Raw genomic sequence first — 18,000 nt, 5'->3', positions numbered from 1 at the left:
GGTCTCTTCTGGGGGAGGTATGACACTGTTCAAAAGTGACGGGTTGCACCTGAACTCAAGGGAAACCAATATTCTCATGGGCACGTTTGTTAGAGCTGTAGGGGAGAGTTTAAACTAATTTTGCAGGGGGATAGGAACTGGATTTCAGGGACTCAGGATAGGATGAATGGTTGATGCAACATCAATAACTCTCGGAGATGGGAGGCAAAAGATAGGCTTTTATTAGCTGAAAACATGACCACTACATCTCGGAGACTGAGGGAGGAGCAGTGCCTCCAATATCCTTTATACAGTGGTCTGTGGGAGGAGCCACAGGAGCAGTCAGCAGAGGGGCGTGTCCAGACAGGTATACACATAGTTTACCACAATGGTAAAAAAGCAAAGATTGCTTGCAGTCAGACTGTCAGGAAGGGCAGGCAGCCATCAGGGTGAGTGTCAGTGTATTAGGGGTGCAGAATCAAAAAGGGTAGCAAATACAGTAGGCAGCCGTCAATCTCAGGGGATCATGGGTCTGTGCCTCTGGTGGACTGTGTCTTCTCCAGGGTGTAAGCCTGGGTGGGAAGATTTGAAGAATCAGCTGTTGCCCATGCAGCGGGTTCCCCATCTCCACGTCACTGATGGAGTCCAAGGGAAGGGCAAACACCGATACAGCCTGGCACCAGTGTCATTGCTGGGGTTGCCAGAGTGAAGTTGTAAACAACATCAAACTGCGGCTAAGGACCCCGGCTACGGATTTCTTCCTCAGGGTTTACTCCCGAAGCCTTTCCCGTGGGTGGGTACGGCCACAAGTAATGAAGACTTAAAATCAGAGTTTTCATTCTCCTCGGCAGGCTGCTGTCCAAGGCTGATGAGCCTCACCTGTCTGAAAAGCAAATACAGTACTCAAAGTGTTATATCACAATGTACTGAGAATAAGAAATAAGGTGGATGATCTTGTTTCACAATTACAGATTGTCAGGTATGATGTTGTGACCATCACTGAATCATGACTGAATGATGATTGTAGTTGGAAGCTGAATGTCCAAGGTTACACGTTGTATCAGAGGGATATGAAGGTAGGCAGAGGGGGTGGTGTGACTCTACTGGTAAAGAATGGCATCAAATCAGTAGAAAGATTAGGGAACTGGAGCTGGAGCTGAATGAACTTCGGGTCATTTGGGAGGCAGAGGCAGAAGTAAACAGGAGTTACAGGGAGATCGTCACTCCTCCGAGTCAGGAGACAGGTAGCTGGGTGACTGTCAGGAGAGGGAAGGTTAGACAGAATGAGCAGAGCACCCCTGTGCCTGTTCCCCTCAATAATAAGTGTACCATTTTGGATACAAATGGTAGGGATGACCGACCAGGGACAAGTTGCAGTGGTTGCATCTCTGGCACCGAGACTGGACCCTCAGCTCAGAAGGCAAGGAGAGAAAAGAGGAGAGCTGCAGTGATAGGGGATTTGATAGTTAGGGGGACAGATAAGAGGTTCTGTGGGAGAGATTGAGAATCCTGGATGGTCTGTTGCCTCCCGAGTGCCAGGGTCCGCGATATCTAGGAACGAGTTCTCAGTATTCTCAAAAGGGAGGGTGAGCAACTGGATGTTGTGGTCCATGTAGGGACCAATGATGTGGATAGGAAGAGTGAGGAAGTCCTGAAAGGTGACTTTAGGGTGTGACTGGGTCCTGAATTGACCCTATGAACTATGCTCTTAAAAAGAAAGAGATAGAGGGAGGTGTCCAACACAGAGACCTTGTTATTAAGAGCGAGAGAAGTGAAGAGTGCTCAGAAGATTGATGTTATGGTTTCTCAGCAGTTTGTTTTCATTTCCACAAGGACAGTGGCTGCTTGTACATTCTGACAGAGAGAGAAGGGCAGAGCAGTTTGATGGACAGCTGGTGTTCAGCATGCTGAAGTAAATACCAGGTCAGCTGCTGGACTCGGACACACACGGTTTTGGACACTGGATGAGCTTGTTGTGCCCACAGGAAGGTGGGGTTTTGGAGGATCGATTCGGGGAAATTGATCAGTGACTCTCGCAGTGCAGAAAAGCTGTGATAAAAATATAATATAATATAATATAAATATAATATAAAATATATAATCATTGTTAACCCGTTTGATATATCTGCATTTATATCTCTGTATTGTGTAGTTACTAATAAATAGCTTTGGTTTGTAGCAGTACCAGACCACGGTGTTTCCTATTTCTGCTGGTTCTTTAACCCATCACGGGCTACGTGACAAGGGGGTTAGGCACCAAGTTAAAGGACAGGACCTCCAGGATAGCAATCTCAGGATTCCTACCAGTGCCACGTGCAGGCAGGTTTAGAAATAGTAAGATAGCGCAGATCAACATGCGGCTGAAGACATGGTGCAAGAGGGAGGGCTTCAGATTTATAGATATTGGGAAGTCTTCCAGAGAAGGTGGAACCTGTTCCAGCAGGATGGTTTACATCTGAACTGGAGGGTAACAAATATTCTTGCAGGTAGGTTTGTGAGAGAGGCTCCAGTGGATTAAAACTAGATATGAGGCGGGAGGGGAACCAGAGTGTAGGAACAGATGTATGGGAGAGCAAGAAAAAGGAGACAGTAAAGTTCTTTGTACTTTAAGAGATAAACAGAGAGGAGGAGGTGGACAATTTCTTAAATGTATTTATTTTAATGCTAGGAGCATTGTAAGAAAGTTGGATGAGCTTAGAGCATGGATTGATACCTGGAAATATGATGTTGTACATATTAGTGAAACATGGTTGCAGTAGGAGTGTGATTGGCAACTAAATATTCCTGGATTTCATGCTTCAGGTGTGATAGAATCGGAGGGACAAGAGGGGGAGGTGTTGCATTGCATGTCAGAGAAAATATTACAGCAGTGCTCTGGCAGGATGGATTAGAGGGCTTGTCTCGGGAGACTATTTGGGTGGAATTGAGGAATGGAAAGGTGTAGTAACACTCATAGGGGTGTATTATAGACCACCTAATGGGGAGCAAGAATTGGAGGAGCAAATTTGTATGGAGATAGCAGATATTTATAGTAAGCATGAGGTTGTGATTGTGGGAGCTTTTGATTTTCCACACATAGACTGGGAAGCCCATTCTGTAAAAGGGCTGGATGGTTTGGAGTTTGTAAAATGTGTGCAGGACAGTTTAGTCCTAGCAGTACCAACTAGAGAAGGGGCAGTGTTGGATCTCCTGTTCGGGAATGAGATAGGTCAGGTGACGGAGGTACGTGTTGGGAAGCACTTCAGGTCCAGTGATCACAATGCCATTAGTTTCAATATAATTATGGAGAAGGTTAGGACTGGACCCAGGGTTGAGATTTTTGATTAGAGAAAGGCTAACTTTGAGGAGATGCAAAAGGATTTAGAAAGAGTGGGTCGGGACAATTTTTTATGGGAAGGATGTAATAGAGAAATGGAGGTTATTTAAGGTGAAATTCTGAGGGTACAGAATCTTTATGTTCTTGTTAGGTTAAAAGTTTGAGAGAGCCATGGTTTTCAAGGGATATTGAAAACTGTTTGGAAAAAGAGAGATATCTACAATAAATATAGGCAGCATGGAGTAAATGAGGTGCTTGAGGAATATAAAGAATGTAAAAAGAATCTGAAGAAACAAATTAGAAAAGCTAAAAGAAGGTACGAGGTTGCTTTGACAATAAGGTGAAAATAAATCCAAAGAGTTTCTACACTTATATTAATAGCAAAAGGATAGTGAGGGATAAAATTGGTCCCTTAGAGAATCAGTGGACAGCTAGTGTGCGAAATTGAACAATTTCTTTTCATCGGTATTCACTAAGGAGAAGGATATTGAATTGTGTAAGGTAAGGGAAACAAGTAGGGGAGTTATGGAAACAATGATGATTAAAGAGGAGGAAGTACTGGTGTTTTTAAGGAATATAAAATTGGATAAATCTCCAGATCCTGACAGGATGTTTCCCTAGGACCTTCAGGGAGGTTCGTGTAGAAATAGCAGTGGCTCTGACAGAAATATTTCAAATGTCTTTAGAAATGGGTTTGGCGCTGGAGGAATGGTGTATTGCTCATATTGTTCCATTGTTTCAAAAGGATTCTAAGAGTAAACCTAGCAATTATAGGCCTGTAAGTTTGATGTCAGTGGTGGGTAAATTAATGGAAAATATTCTTAGAGATGGTATATATAATTTTCTGGATAGACAGGGTCTGATTAGGAACAGTCAACATGGATTTGTGCGTGGAAGGTCATGTTTGACAAATCTTATTGAATTTTTTGAAGAGGTTACTAAGTAAGTTGACGAGGGTAAAGCAGTGGATGTTGTCTACATGGACTTCAGTAAGGCCTTTGACAAGATTCCACATGGAAAGTTAGTTAGGAAGGTTCAATCAGTAGGTATTAATATTGAAGTAGTAAAATGGATTCAACAGTGGCTGGATGGGAGATGCCAGAGAGTAGTGGTGGATAACTGTTTGTCACGTTGGAGGCCGGGGACTAGTGGTGTGTCTCAGGGATCTGTGCAGGGTCCAATGTTGTTTGTCATCTACATTAATGATCTGGATGATGGGGTGGTAAATTGGATTAGTAAGTATGCAGATGATACTAAGATAGGTGGTGTTGTGGATAATGAAGTAGGTTTTCAAAGCTTGCAGATAGATTTAGGCTAATTAGAAGAGAGGGCTGAAAGATGGCAGATGGTGTTTAATGCTGATAAGTGTGAGGTTCTACATTTTTGTAGGACAGGTCAAAATAGGACATACATGGTAAATGGTAGGGCATTGAAGAATGCAGTAGAATAGAGTGATCCAGGAATAATGGTGCATAGTTCCCTGAAGGTGGAATCTCATGTGGATAGGGTGGTGAAGAAAGCTTTTGATATGCTGGCCTTTATAAATCAGAGCATTGAGTATAGGAGTTGGGATGTAATGTTAAAATTGTACAAGGCATTGGTAAGGCCAAATTTGGAGTACTATGTACAGTTCTGGTCACCAAATTATAGGAAAGATGTCAACAAAATAGAGAAAGTACAAAGAAGATTTACTAGAATGTTGCCTGGGTTTCAGCACCTAAGATATGGAGAAAGGTTGAACAAGTTAGGTCTTTATTCTTTGGAGCGTAGAAGATTGAGGGGGGTCTTGACAGAGGTATTTAAAATTACGAGAGGGATAGATAGAGTTGACGTGGATAGGCTTTTTCCATTGAGAGTAGGGGAGATTCAAACAAAAACACATGAGCTGAGAGTTAGTGGGCAAACGTTTAGGGGTAACACGAGGAGGTACTTCTTTATTCATTGAGTGGGTAGCTGTGTGAGCTTCCAGTAGAAGAGGTAGAGGCAGGTTCAATATTGTCATTTAAAGTACAATGGGACAGGTAAATGAACAGGAAAGGAATGGAGGGTTATGGGCTGAGTGCAGGTCAGTGGGACAAGGTGAGAGTAACATTCAGCAAGGACTAGACAGGCTGAGATGGCCTGTTTCCATGCTGTAATTGTTATATGGTTATATGGTTGTAAGATGTGACATTGGTTCAGAAGATGTTGAGTCCTTGTGGGTTTAGTTATGAAACTGCAAAGGTAAAAGGACCCTGATGGCAGTTAAATACAGGCCTCCAAACAGTAGTTGGAATTTGGAATACAGATTACAAAAGAAAAAAGAAAAAGCATGTCAAAAGGCCATTTTATGATAGTCATGGGAGATTTTAACATGCAGGTCAATCGGGAAAATCAGTTTGGTAATGGATCTCAAGAGAGTGAGTTTGTTGAATACCTGAGTGATGGCTTTTTAGAGCAGTTTGTCATTGAGCTGACTAGAGAATCAGCTCTACTGGATTGGGTGTTATTTAATGAACTGGAGGTGATTAGGGAGCTTAAGGTAAAAGAACCCTGAGGAAACAGTGATCACAATATGATTGAGAGTTCATCTTGAAATCTGAGAGGGAGAAAGTAAAGTCTGATGTAGCAGTATTTCAGTGGTGTAAAGGAAATTATTGTGGTATGAGAGAGAAGTTAGCCAAAGTAAATTGGAAGGAGAAGCTGGCAGGGATGACAGCAGAGCAACAATGACGTGAGTTTCAGTGCAAAGTGAGGAAGGTGCAGGGTAGATGCATTCCAAAAACAAAGCAAATCTCAAATGGCAAAATATACAATTGTGGTTGACCAGGGAAGTCAAAGCGAATGTAAAAGCAAAAGAGAGGGCAAGAGGCTGAGTACAGAGGAGTGGTGGACAACTTTGTTGAGTGGTGTGGGCTGGATCACCTGCAGCTCAACATCACCAAGACAAACGAGTTGGTGGTGGAGTTCAGGAAGGCGAAAGCACCCTGCATCCCCATCTCCATCAGGGGAACAGGTGTGGAGGTCGTCCAAGACTACAGATTCCTGCGAACTCACATGGACAATAAACTGGACTGGACTAAAACTACAGTAGCTCAGTACAAGAAGGGACAGAGCCGACTATACTTCCCCAGGAGGCTCCAGTCATTCAACGTCTACAGTCCTCTGCTGCAGATCTTCTACAACTCAGTGGTGGCCAGCATTCTACTCTGCATTGTGGTCGCTGGGGCAGCAGGGTGAGAGCAGCTGATGCTTAGAAGATCGATAAGCTTGCTAGGAAGGCTGGTTCTGTTCTGTGTGTGGAACTGGATCCCCTGGTGGCTGTCTGAGAGGAGGATTATGCTGAAGCTACGGAGCATTATGGACAATCCCTCTCACCCCTCCATGACATATGGGACAAAGAAAGGAGGTCCTTTAGTAACAGAGTGATTCCACCGAGGTGAATCACTGAATGCCACAGGAGATCCTTTCTCCCTCTGGCTCTAAGTCTCTACAAATCCAGCTCCTTAACTATATTAGTATCTGGCTGCATTGTTCATCTGTATTTTCCGCTGTTAATTTTTAATGCACATTTTGTATTTTTTAATATCCCAATGCTTACATTTTGTATTTTAAGATTATATTTCTGACTGAGCAACCTTGCAACAATAATTTCCTTTGGGATAAATTAAGTGTTACCTTATACAAGAAAGCAAAAATGAGCAGGAAGATAGAGGATTGGGAAGCTTTTAAATACCTAAAAAAGTCATCAGGGGTTAAAGATGAAATATAAAGCAAGCTAGCAAACAGTATCAAGGTGGATAGAAAAAGCTGTTTTCAAGTACACAAAACATAAGAGAGAGATGAGAGTAGATACAGGACCACTAGAAAATGAGGCCAGAGAGATAGTAAGGAGATGGCAGGTGAACTAAATGAGTATTTTGGAAGACACTAGCATTGAGCCAGGTGTTGGATAGTGTGAGGGAAGAGAAGCGAGTGCAATTACTATTATCAGGGAGAAGATGCTCAAAAAGCTGAGAGACCTAAAGATACATAAGTCACGTGGACCAGATGAACTGCACTCAAGGGTTCTGAAAGGTAATGGTAAAGATTGCAGAGGCATTTGTAATGATATTTCTGGCATGGTTCTGGAAGACTGTAAAATTGCAAATGTCACTCCACTCTTTAAGAAAGGAGGGAGTCAGCAGAAAGGAAACAATAGACAATTTATCGTCACCTCAGTGGTTGGGAAGATGTTGGAGTCAATTGTTAAGGATGAGCTTATGCAGTACTTGGTGACACAGGACAAGATAGGACAAAGTCAGCATGGTTTCCTTCAGGGAAAATCTTGCCTGACAAACCTTTTGGAATTCTTTGAAGAGATTAGATGTAGGATAGATAAAGTGGATGCAGTAGATATTGTATATTTGGATTTTCAGAAGGCCTTTGACAAGGTGTCACACGTGAGACTGCTTACCAAGTTAAGAGCCATGGTATTACAGGGAAGCTATTGACATGTTTAGGGCATTGGCTGATTGGTAGGAGGAAGAGAGTGGAAATTAAAGATTCTTTATTTGTTGGCTACCAGTGACTAGTGGTGTTCCACAGGGGTTGGATTTGGGACTGCTTCCTTTTATGCTGTATATAAATGATTTAGATGATGGAATAGTGGCTGTGTTGCTAAATTTGCAGATGATATGAAGATTGGTGTAGGGACAGATAGTGCTGAGGAAACAGGAAGGCTGCAGAAGGATTTAGACAGGTTAGGAAAACTGGCAAGAAATTGGCAAATGAAATACAATGTTGGTAAATGTATGGGCATGGTAAAAGAAATAAATGTGCAGACTATTTTCTAAACAGGGAGAAAATTCAAAAATCTGAGATGCAAAGAGACTTGGGAGTCATTGTGCAGAACACCCTAAAGGTTAACCTGCAGGTAGAGACAGTGGTGAGGAAGGCAAATGCAATGTTAGCATTCATTTCAAAAGGTCTAAAATACAAGAGCAGGGATGTGATGCTGAGGCTTTATAAGGCACTGGTGAGGCCTCTCCTTGAGTATTATGAATAGCTCTGGGCTCCCTATCTAAGAAAAGATGTGCAGGCATTGGGGACTCTTCAGAGGAGGTTCACAAGGATGATTCTTGGAATGAAGTGGTTATCATATGAGGAACATTTGATGACTCTGGGCTTGTATTCGCTGGAATTTAAAAAGGATGAGGGGAATCTCACCGAAACCTTTAGTATGTTGAAAGCCCTAGACAGAGTAGATGTGGAAAGGATGTTTCCCATGGTGGGGGAGTCTAGGACAAGAGGGCACATCCTCAGGATAGATGTGTGTCCATCTAAAGCAGATGTGCAGAGAAATTTCTTCAGCCAGAGGATCATGAATTTGTGTTATTTATAACCACAGGTAGCTGTGCTGACCAGGATGTTGGATGTATTTAAGGCGGTGATTGGTGGGTTCTTCATTCACCATGACATGAAAGATTACTGGGAGAAGGCTGGGTAGAAGTGCTGAAGAGGGAACAAGAAGTATCAACCATGATTGAATGATGGAGCAGACGCAATGGGCAGAATGGCCTAATTCTGTTCCAATGTCTTATGGTCTTATTTTCTAATTGTAGAAACATAGAAACATAGAAAACCTACAGCACAATACAGGCCCTTCGGCCCACAAAGTTGTGCCGAACATATCCCTACCTTAGAAATGACTAGGCTTACCTATAGCCCTCTATTTTACTAAGCTCCTTGTACCTATCTAAAAGCCTCTTCAAATACCCTATCATATCAGCCTCCACCACAGTTGCTGGCAGCCCATTCCAAACACTCACCACTCTCTGAGCAAAAAACTTACCCCTGACATCTCCGTGGTACCTACTCCCCAGCACCTTAAACCTGTGTCCTCTTGTGGCGACCATTTCAGCCCTGGGAAACAGCCTCTAACTACCCACACACACGATCAATGCCTCTCATCATCTTGTACACCTCTATCAGGTCACCTCTCATCCTCCGTTGCTCCAAGGAGAAAAGGCCGAGATCACTCAACCTATTCTCATAAGGCATGCTCCCCAATCCAGGTAAGAATCTTGTAAATCTCCTCTGCAGCATTTCTATGGTACCCACATCCTTCCTGCAGTGAGGCGGCCAGAACTGAGCACAGTACTCCAAGTGGGGGTCTGACCAGGGTCCTATATAGCTGCAAAATTACCTCTCGGCTCCTAAATTCACTTCCATGACTGATGAAGGCCAATACACCATACGCCTTCTTAACAACAGAGTCGGCTGCGCAGCTGCTTTGAGCTTCCTATGGACTCGGACCCCAAGATCCCTCTGATCCTCCACACTGCCAAGAGTCTTACCATTAATACTAAATTCTGCAATCATGTTTGACCTACCAAAATGAACCACCTCACACTTATGTGGGTTGAACTCCATCTGCCATTTTCAGCCCAGTTTTGCATCCTATCAATGTCCCACTGTAACATCTGACAGCCCTCCATACTATCCACAACACCCCCAACCTTTGAGTCATCAGCAAATTTACTAACCCTCCCCTCCACTTCCTCATCCAGGTCACTTATAAAAATGTTCATAAATACTGCCTCTCAGGATCTTCTCCATCAGCTTACCAACCACTGATCCAAGACTCACTGGTCTATAATTTCCTGTGGTATCTCTGCTCGCTTTCTTGAATAAAGGAATTACATCTGCAACCCTCCAATCCTCTAGAAGCTCTCCCATCCTCATTTATGATTGAAAGATCATCGCCAGAGGCTCAGCAATCAACTCCCTTGCCTCCCACAGTAGCCTGGGGTACATTTTGTCTGGTCCCAGCGACTTATCCAACTTGATGCTTTCCAAAAGCTCCAGCACATCCTCTTTCTTAATATCTACATGCTCAATCATTTCAGTCTGCTGCATGTCATCACTACAATCACTAAGATCCTTTTCCATAGTAAACACTGAAGTATTCATTAAGTATTTCTGCTATTTCCTCTGGATCCATACACAATTCCCCACTGTCACACTTGATAGGTCCTTTTCTTTCACGTCTTATCCTCTTGCTCTCCACATACTTGTAGAATGCCTTGGGGTTTTCCTTAATCCTTCCCGCTAAGGCCTTCTGATGGCCCCTTCTGGCTCTCCTAATTTCCTTCTTAAGCTCCTTCCGATCAAATCTGACCATCTCCTTACTCATGCCTTTGTAATCCCCTTTGCTCCACTGGAATACTGATACATCTGGCTTCCACCTCTTCTTCTCAAATTTCAGGGTGAATTTGATTATATTATGATCACTTGTACCTTAGGGTTCTTCTACCTTAAGCTCTCAATCAATTCTGGTTCATTGCACAATACCTAATCCAGAATAGATGATCCTCTGGTGGGCTCAGCGACAAGCTGATGTAAAAAGCCATCTCGTAGGCACCCTGGAAATCCCTCCTCCTGGAATCCAGCACCAACCTGATTTTCTCACTCTATTAGCGTATTAAACTCCCTCATAACTATTGTAACATTGCCCTTTTGGCATTCATTTTCTAACTCCCAGTGTAATTTGTAGGCCATGTCCTTACCTTTGTTTGGGCGTCTGTATACAACTGCCATCAGGCCGTTTTGACCCTTGCAGTTCCTTAGTTCTATCCACAATGATTCAACACCTTCCGACCCTCTGCCACCTCTTTCTAATGTTTTTGTTTCACTTTTTACAAGAGAGCAACGCTTCCCACTCTGCGTTGGCCTCGTGACCGCGGGGGTTTCCTCCAGTTTCCTCCCACACTCTAAAGACACACATTTAGTGGGTTAATCCCACTGTTGAGGGCTGTTCCTTCCTGTTGGAACAAGTGACAGGGGAAAGGGTTGATGTTTTGTGGCTGCTTTGGAGTAGAGGGGGTGGGGGGCTTTGGGGGCTAACATTTTACATAATTTCCTTCTTCTGTTTTTTTCATGGATGTCTGTGAAGAGTAAGAATACTGTAAACTCTTACTGTCTCTCTTCTGATTTTCAGTTCCCTTCTGATTATTTGTAATCGGCCTGGTTTTTATTGGTATTTTTGTTATTTGTAAGTCACAAGCCAGACAACTCATTTGCTCATTAACTTTGTCTACAGGTCCTTTCACGTCCTAACTGATCGATCTCTTCCTTAGAGGTTCAAAGTTCAAAGTGAATTTATTGTCGAAGTACGAATATGTGGCCAGACGCTACCCTGAGATTCATTTTCTTCCAGGCATTCACAGTAGAACAAAGAAATCAATAGAATCAATGAAAAACTACACACAAACAAAGACAGACATACAACCAATATGCAAAAAAAGACAAACTGGGCAAAAAAATGAGTTAAGTAATACTGAGAACATGAGTTACAGATTCCTTGAAAGTGAGTCTATAGTTGTCGAATCAGTTCAGTGCTGAGGTGAATGAAGCATTCCACTCTGGTTCAGGAGCCTGATCGTTGAGAGGTCATAACTGTCCCTGAACCTGGTGGTGTGGGTCCTAGGCACCTGTACCTCCTGCCTGATGGCAGCAGTGAGAGGTGAGCATGGTCTGGATGTTGGGGGTCCTTGATGATGGAAGCTGCTTTCTTGTGGCAGCGCTCCTTGTAGATGTGTTCAATGGTGGGGAGGGCACCTCCTGTGATGGACGGGGCTGTACCCAGCTCTCTTTGTAGGATTTTTGGTTCTTGGGCATTGGGGTTTCCATACCAGGTCATGATGTGACCAGTCCACATACTCTCCACTGTGAATTACAGAAGTTAGTCACACCAGAGATCACACGTTCATGTTACAATATTGGTTACAATAGTGACAACCAGAAAGAGGAACTTAGATGGTGCCAGAGAATGACTTCTTTGAGCTTGTCTGCAAAAGAGCTCAAATTCCAATCTCTTTTTTCCCTTTTCAAGGGTGAAGGAGTCCTGTCGGAGTCCATGATCTCCGACTGCACTCAAACTGCAGTTCTTCACGGCAGTGGGTTCCAGCTCCCAGAGCTTGCTGACTGCCCATTTTTGATATCTCCAGGAGTGGCCTGAAAGACGTGTATCTTTGGGCTGTGGTCTTGCACAGCTCCTGTGGACTGGGTTTCTTGGCAGTGTCACCAACTGAACCGTTGCAAAAGATTGAAACATTGAGTCAGGGGGTGTGGCTGGTGAAGGCCTTTGCACTACACTCTCTCTCTCTCTCTCTCTCTCTCTCTCTCTCTCTCTCTCTCTCTCTCTCTCTCTCTCTCTCTCTCTCTCTCTGTCGAGGTGGGCAGAGGTCTGGTGGTTCTTGAGTTGGGTGAGCTTGAATAAGCATCGTTTCAAATTGTAAGGTTGAAACATCGATCTGTTGATCTCCCCTCTTGCAATGCCCTGAATTGCAAAGAAGATCAACAGGTTAACATAATCATTAGAAACACCCCACACACATGTAGACATAGAGGTGGTTTTCAAAACCCTTTTGAGATCCCTCATACGTATTAAAAATATATACAAACAAGGAAGCTACAAAATCTTTATATTCAGGTCATTAATTAGTGTTCACCAATCTTTAGCAATTATACCACCACTGTCATGTAAGTGGCCTCGAGGCTGTTCAAGGGGCTTCCCCACCGGACAGCCCTCCAACTGAGGTACTGAACATCTCGTTTCTCTGGGTGACCAACAAGTTTAGGGCAGATCAAAGTGTCAGGCTCACTCACATTGACAACCCCAGCCTGCACATTCAGGCACTTCGCATCTCTACCCAGCCAATAGGATTCACCTGCCGATCGTTCCAGAATCGTCACCGGCAGCCTATTTCAACCCAGCTCCCTTCCACACTCCTTGTTCACTCATCGAACGAGCTGACCTCAAATAGTTGCTCCCAGTCCTCAATCTACCTGCCTAAAGTTGACCTTGTTGCCTGTTGTGTTCAGTTTCAGTCTCACTCGTTTTGTGCCCCCACCCCCGTGGCTTGTTATTTTACAGTCTGTTAATAAAGTTATTGTTCACAGCTCAATCATCAAGAATTCCCCACAATCAGAAACACCCTCTCCATGTCAAATCTATCTAAGCCTCTCAGTATTGTACAAGGCCAGAGTTATCAAACACCATAGACAGCACCCTGTCTGGGTGCATCTTGGCTCGATGTGGTATATCTCTGTCTGTGACACAAGAAACTCTTTATTTCGATGAATATCTGACAGTTAAAGCGAATCTGTAACATAATCCTGCCCAAGTCACTGATAGTTCTGTGTTGTTCTTCCTACCACTATAAAAGAGGAGATATTTCCAGCTACTTCCTCATTTACCACATCCCCAAAAGGCAAGTTCAGTCTTTTCAGCTGTGAAACGAATTGGTCATTATCATTATCTCCCCTCAGACCAAACCCAGTCTGTCCGATCTCCCTCAGACCAACCCCAGTCTGTCCGATCTCCCTCAGACCAAACCCAGTCCGTCTGATCTCCCCTCAGACCAAACCCTATCTGTCCGATCTCCCTCAGACCAAACCCAGTCTGTCTGATCTCCCCTCAGACCAAACACTGTCTGTCCGATCTCTCCTCAGACCAAACCCAGTCTGTCCGATCTTCATTCAGAACAAACCCAGTCTCTGTGATCTCTCCACAGTCTCTCATCAGTACAACCTAACTCTCCGATCACACCTCAGTCACTCCAGAAAACAAAGCCAGTCTCCCTCTGATCTCACCTCAGAGCAAACCCAGTCCCAACGGGGGGAACATGAATATGGACATAGTGATTGGCATGATTTAGCTGGAGAAGCTACTGGGTACAGTTACGATAATTACAAAACAACATTTCCCAAGGAACTCCCACCGACACCCTCCCAACGGGAGCCGGTGCTACTGTCTGCACGATTGGCACCCCTCGTTACTATCAGAGAGGAGGGAGCAGGACAGCAAATCAAACTCAGACTGTAACATACACCACACTGTTCAGTGTACAGCAACTTAAAGATATTGCTGAGGATATCAGGACACGTGTGCTCAGAGACGATACTCAAGATCTTTTCCAAGCAATTAGCCATCAGAGAGAACTTCAAGGAAAGGAGATTGATTATAATGTGTCCCATCCAAATATTCACTCGGCTTTGCCGGATCTACAGTGAGATGGTGGGGAACAGAAGAACGCAATATTGACTGCTAAGGGTGTTAACAGAGGGGACCCAGTCAACGCACTGGACAGATTTTACCGGAGGAGAGGGGAACATCCCATTGCATTTGCTTCCCATTTATGGACTGTGTTCCAAGGAGTGTAGGAACAGCAGTAGAGTGTGGCCATTTAGACGGTTGTGGATACTGGCGTCTCAATATACCGTTGAATCTAAAAAGGCACTGGAAATGTTTGATCCTTCTGAACCCACACATACTGAGGCACGGTCACTGAGGAAAATGTGTAGAGCGAGGGAAAAGGAGATACAGAGACCATCTGAACTCCCTAATGGGAAGGTGATGCTTGTTAAAAGTCGGGCACCTGTCTAGAGAAATGAGGGTGGGGGACACACCTCGAAGGCTTCCCTGCCACCCTATCAAGGGGCAAGGAAGGGCAATGGAAATGGAACAGGGAGAACTGAAGGTGGAATATTCAAATGCTATACCTCTCCTACCCCTCCTCACAGCCCCCCACCCTGCTCTCATGACTACACCCCTCCCTCACCTGAAACCACCATGGTGGGCTTCACAGCTGAACAGGTGAGAAGACAGCTGAAACGTCTCCATCCAAGCAAGGCTGCAGGCCCGCATGGTTTCAGCCCCAGGGTTCTCAAAGCCTGTGCCCCCAGCTATGTGGAGTACTTCACCATGTCTTCAACCTGAGCCTGAGTCTCCAGAGGAAGATGTCCTGCCTAGTTCCTGTACCGAAGACGCCGCACCCCAGTGGCTCCAATGACTACAGACCGGTGGCATTGACCTCCCACATCATGGAGAGACTTGTTCCAGAGCAGCTCCGGCCTACTTAGACCCCCTCCAGTTCGCCTCTCAGCTCCAACTAGGAGTTGAGGATGCCATCATCTACCTGCTGAACCATGTCTATGCCCAGCTGGACAAGCCGGCGAGCACTGTGAGGGTCATGTTTTTTGACTTCTCCAGTTTGTTCAACACCATCCGCCCTGCTCTGCTGGGTGAGAAGCTGACAGTGATGCAGGTGGATGCTTCCCTGGTGTCATGGATTATTGATTACCTGACTGGCAGACCACAGTACTTGCAACACTGTGTGTCAGACAGAGTGGTCAGCAGCACTGGGGCTCCACAAGGGACTGTCCTGTCTCCCTTTCTCTTCACCATCTACACCTTGGACTTCAACTACAACACAGAGTCTTGCCATCTTCAGAAGTTTTCTGATGACTCTGCCATAGTTGGATGATTCAGCAAGGGAGATGAGGCTGAGTACAGGGCTACAGTGGGAAACTTTGTCATGTGGTGTGAGCAGAATCATCTGTAGCTTAATGTGAAAAAGACTAGGGAGCTGGTGGTGGACCTGAGGAGGGCTAAGGCACTGATGACTCCTGCTTCCATTCAAGGGGACAGTGTGGACATAGTGGAGGATTACAAATACCTGGGGATACGAATGGACAATAAACAGGACTGGTCAAAGAACACTAAGACTGTCTACAAGAAGTGTCAGAGCCGTCTCTATTTCCTGAGGAGACTGAGGTCCTTTAACATCTGCTGGACGATGCTGAGGATGTTCTACAAGTCTGTGGTGGCCAGTGCTATCATGTTTGCTGTTGTATGCTGAGAGAGCAGGCTGAGGGTAGAAGACACCAACAGAATCAACAAACTCATTCGTAAGACCAGTGATGTTGTGAGTGTGGAACTGAACTCTCTGATGGTGGTGTCTGAAAAGAGGATGCTGTCCATGTTGCATGCCATCTTGGACAATGTCTCCCATCCACTCCATAATGTACTGGTTAGGCAAAGGAGTACATTCAGCCAGAGACTCATTCCACTGAGATGTAACTCTGAGCGTCATAGGAAGTCATTCCTGCCTGTGGCCATCAAACTTTACACCTCCTCTCTCGGAGTGTCAGACACCCTGAGCCAACAGGCTGGTCCTGGAACTATTTCCACTTGGCATAATTAACTTATTTTTATTTCATTATTTATGGTTTTATATTGCTATATTTCTTCACTGTTCTTGGTTGGTGTGACTGTAACGAAACCCAATTTTCCTCGGGATCAATAAAGTATGTCTGTCTGTCTGTCTCTCTGAAACTGTGGAAGAGAGAGTGTCCAAACCTGAGATGAGAAAGAGCAGAGCAATGCAGTTTGCTCTTGGAGGGGCCAGAAAGATGGAGCCCACAAAATAACATGGTAGAGACACCACCGTCCAGGGAATTGTACCCTGAGCCAGAATGATGGTGTCAGGCCTCACCAACATGGGTGTGACGCAAGGTGGGATGAAGCCAGAAGACCTCCAGTGATTGGTAGGGTCGGAGGCCACCCTGTTACCTTTTTATGGGACACTGGAGGATCCCGAACCACCGTCAACACCACTAATGTAAATAACGTAAATTGGGAGATACAAGGTAGAGTTATCCTCATTGGATTCTCAGACATCCACAAGTGGGACGTGTGAGTGTGACTTTGGAATTAAGGATAGGAGACATAGCATCGAAACATTCAACAGTGCTGGTGGAATTACCCAGGGAGCGGGAACACATACTGGGGACTGATTACTTGGCCAAAGTGGGGCTTTGTTTTGATCCAGTTAATTGTATGATTTAGCAGATGCCAACTGTCATGAATAACATACACCACATACAGATCCCGGCAGGAGAATATTGGATAGAATCTGCACAATGGACGAAATGTGGATAAAACCGGGGGAGATGAGCAATGATCAGATGGTGCAGTAAATTATTGCACAGAACTCGGGGGCATTTGCAAGACACAAGCATGACTGTGGAAAGATAGCCGGCAGAGTGTGCATCCAAGGTCCAGACCCCAAAGCACCGAACCAATATGAGTTTCCAAAAAAGCAAAGGAAGATGTAGGCAAGGGAATACAGAGTTTGGTGCAACAAGGGGTACTGAGGCCAGTAACCTCCACAAATAACTCACCCATATTGCCCGTGAGGGAACCAGATGGTAGTTGGAGGTTGATTATCGAGAGGTAAATAAAGTGACTCGGTTAACAGCCCCAACTGTAGCAACTAACCCGGAAATAGTGTTCAAACAGAATGAAAGAGCACAATGGTTCAGTTTTAAACATAAATAATGGGTTTTGGTCATGGTCAAGTTTGCACTTGCCCTTCAGAGACAGCAGTGTACGTGGACTACCCTACCACAGGGGTTCCATAATTCCCCATCTATATTTCACCAGCGCTTAGGGCAGGGGCCGGCAACCTTTACCACTGAAAGAGCCATTTGGACCTGTTTCCCACAGAAAAGAAAACACTGGGAGCCACAAAACCCGTTTGACATTTAAAATGAAATAACACTGCATACAACGGTTTTTTTGCCTTTATGCTATGTATAAACAAACTATAATGTGTTGCATTTATGTCATCGATGAACTCCTGCAGAGAAAACAAAATTACATTTCTGCATGCAACAAAAACATTTTGAACTCCGAAAAAAAGACGTTGGGTTGCAGGTTACTTTTAAGTAAAATACTCAATCTATTTGAGTCCTTCTTGTATTTATGAAAAACGCCGAACTTAAATTGTCCGCCAGCAGCAAACCAAAAATAATGTCAGCCAGCTGTCAACCTGAAAATAAAAGTACTATTTCACTGAAAAATGAAAAAAATTGAATATACGTAAAATAATAGGCAA

The sequence above is a fragment of the Hypanus sabinus genome, chromosome 7 (genome assembly GCF_030144855.1).
Source record: "Hypanus sabinus isolate sHypSab1 chromosome 7, sHypSab1.hap1, whole genome shotgun sequence".
NCBI classification, from domain to species: Eukaryota; Metazoa; Chordata; class Chondrichthyes; order Myliobatiformes; family Dasyatidae; genus Hypanus; species Hypanus sabinus.
Note: the sequence above shows the minus strand (reverse complement) of the source record.